General features: G+C 50.6%; 1 pseudogene; it reads right to left on the reverse strand.

Annotated features, from left to right (window-relative positions):
• Window positions 1-2130: 2130 nt before the first annotated feature.
• Window positions 2131-2625, reverse strand: LOC117886028 (annotated as a pseudogene).
• Window positions 2626-3091: the final 466 nt, after the last annotated feature.

Here is a 3091-nt window from a genome sequence, read left to right on the forward strand (position 1 = left end):
AGGGAAGGTGTTTCATACCTCTAATAATTTTTGTTGCCCCTTTCCCTCCTTTTTCCTACTCTAGTATATCTTTATTGAACTGGAGTGACCAGAACTATTTTCAGTATTCAAGGTGATGGTTTATATATGGTTAATTCATTGGGATTTGGGCAATTAATTCCCACAGGCTTCTTTGAAAATGCCAGCTTCAAACTAGATCTGACATCCAATGGGAGTTGGGAACCTAACTCCCTTAGGCATAATGTAATGAATAAGGGGGCATATATAAAGATCATATATAAGTATCATTCAATCCTAGCATCTTAGACTCATAGACATTAAAATCAGAAGGACCATCATGATCATCTAGTCCAGTGGTTTTCAGACTTTTTTTCTGGGGACCCAGAAGAAAACTGTTGATGCCCACGACCTAACGGAGCTGGAGATGTGTGAGAGGTTTGAGGGGGCTCAGGGCTGGGGCAGGAGGGTGCAGGCTCTAGGGTGGGGCCAGAGCTGAGGGGCTTGGGATACAGGAGGGGGCTTTGGGTTTGGGGGGGATCAGGGCCGGGGCAGTGGATTGGAGTTGGGAGGGGGTCAGGGCTCTGGGCTGGGGGTGCAGGCTCAGGGGTGGGACCAGGGATGAGGCGTTTGGGGTGCAGGAAGGGGTTCTGGGTTTGGGGGGCTCGGGGCGGGGGCGGGGGTTGGGGGTTGGGGGTTGGGGTGGTGGCTCCCAGTCAGCAGCACGCCCGGGGTGCAGAGGCAGGCTTCCAGCCTGTCCTGGCACTGTGGACCGTGTTGCACCCCGGAGCCAGCCAGCAGCAGGTCCAGCTCCTAGGCAGAGGCATGCAAGCGGCTCCGCACGCCTCTCGCCCACAAGATCGGGTGTGGGGGCAGCACGTGGAGCCCTGTGGCCCCCCTGCCTAGAAACCTGACCCACTGCTGGCCGCTTCTGGGGCACAGCGCCGTGTCGGAACAGGTAGGCTCTAGCCTGCCTTAGCTGGGCAGCACCACTGACATGACTTTTAATGTCCCAGTCAGTGGTGCTGACCAGAGCCGCTAGGCTCCCTGGGTGCTGAGCAAGGTGACCCAGTGCCTTACATGCCGCGACTCAACAGGTAGTGATCAATGGCTCCATGTCTAGTTGGCAGCCGGTATCAAGCAGAGTGTCCCAAGGGTCGGTCCTGGGCCGGCTTTGTTCAATATCTTCATTAATGATCTGGAGGATGGCATGGATTGCACCCTCAGCAAGTTTGTAGATGACCTAAACTGGGAGGAGTGGTAGATACGCTGGAGGGTAGGGATAGGATACAGAGGGACCTAGACAAATTAGAGGATTGGGCCAAAAGAAATCTGATGAGGTTCAACAAGGACAAGTGCAGAGTCCTGCACTTAGGACAGAAGAATCCCATGCACTGCTATAGACTAGGGACCGAATGGCTAGGCAGCAGTTCTGCAGAAAAGGACCTAGGGGTTACAGTGGACAAGAAGCTTGATATGAGTCAACAGTGTGCCCTTGTTGCCAAGAAGGCTAACGGCATTTTGGGTTGTATAAGTAGGGGCATTGCCAGCAGATCGAGGGGTGTGATCATTCCCCTCTATTTGACATTGGTGAGGCCTCATCTGGAGTACTGTGTCCAGTTTTGGGCCCTACACTACAAGAAGGATGTGGAAAAATTGGAAAGAGTCCAGCGGAGGGCAGCAAAGATGATTAGGGGACTGGAGCACATGACTTATGAGGAGAGGCTGAGGGAATTGGGATTGTTTAGTTTGCAGAAGAAAACAATGAGGGGGGATTTGATAGCTGCTTTCAACTACCTGAAAGGGGGTTCCAAAGAGGATGGATCTAGACTGTTCTACGTGGTAGCAGATGACAGAACAAGGAGTAATGGTCTCAAGTTGCAGTGGGGGAGGTTTAATTTGGAAATTAGGACAAACTTTTTCACTAGGAGGGTGGTGAAGCACTGGAATGGGTTCCCTAGGGAGGTGGTGGAATCTCCTTCCTTAGAGGTTTTTAAGGTTGGGCTTGACAAAACCCTTGCTGGGATGCTTTAGTTGGGGATTGGTCCTGCTTTGAGCAGGGGGTTGGACTAGATGACCTCCTGAGGTCCCTTCCAACTCTGATATTCTATGATTCTATGACCCAGTACTGGGTCATGACCCTAACATTGAAAAACACTGTCTTAGAGTGTAAATGAAAGGGTTTAATAGAGGAGTTACCATAGTGTTAAAGATGTTGGTTGTTTTGTTCAAATCCAATGAGTTCTGTTTATAAGGCTTGACATACAGAAAAGTGATGGATAGTCACAACAGTGAGGTGGGCAAAGGAAGTGGAAAAGGCCTTTTGCCAGCTTTGGACTGATGGGATTCTCAAGGTGGTGGAGCTGACGTAAATGAAGGAGACATGGGTTATCGCGCATGAGACCAGGACAACAATGAGGCGCGTGTCAGTGCATGAGAGCACTATCCAGGAAAAGACTGATGATGTTAGGGCCACAGAAAGGCAACCTGGGTATTAGACACCAGCACAGAGACAGCCAGGAATATGCAGAGCCAAGAGAAGAGGGCCAGCTGAGCAGAGAAGGTGCTGTTCATGAGGGAGCTGTAGCGCAATGGGTGGCATATGGCCAGATAGCGGTCATAGGCCATGACGGCCAGGAGGAAACATTCTGTAGAACCCCTGGAGAGGAAGAAAAACAATTGCAGGAGGCAGACAGTGAATGAGATGGTTTGGCTTGTGCCCCGCATGATGCCAATGGCCTTGGGGACACATGCTGTGGTGTACTGGAGCTCCAGGAAGGAGAGATTGCAGAGAAAGAAAATACATGGGTGTGTGCAGGCATGGGTGGGTCCTTACTAGGGCTATGATGGACACGTTCCCTATGATGGTTAGGATGTATATCACAGAAAACAGTACAGCAAGGGACATCCGGAAATACCAAGTGCCGGGAAAGCCGAGGAGGATGAACTCCTACATGGTGGTTTAATTTATTATTTCTGTCCCAGCCATCACGTCCACCTGTCAAGACATGAGAGATCATAGGGCATTTAAACATGTTAAACACATTTGGATGTGCAAAGTTCATACCCCAGAAATCTGGTGCTAAACCTGAGA

Source organism: Trachemys scripta, chromosome 12 (assembly GCF_013100865.1).
Source record: "Trachemys scripta elegans isolate TJP31775 chromosome 12, CAS_Tse_1.0, whole genome shotgun sequence".
NCBI classification, from domain to species: Eukaryota; Metazoa; Chordata; order Testudines; family Emydidae; genus Trachemys; species Trachemys scripta.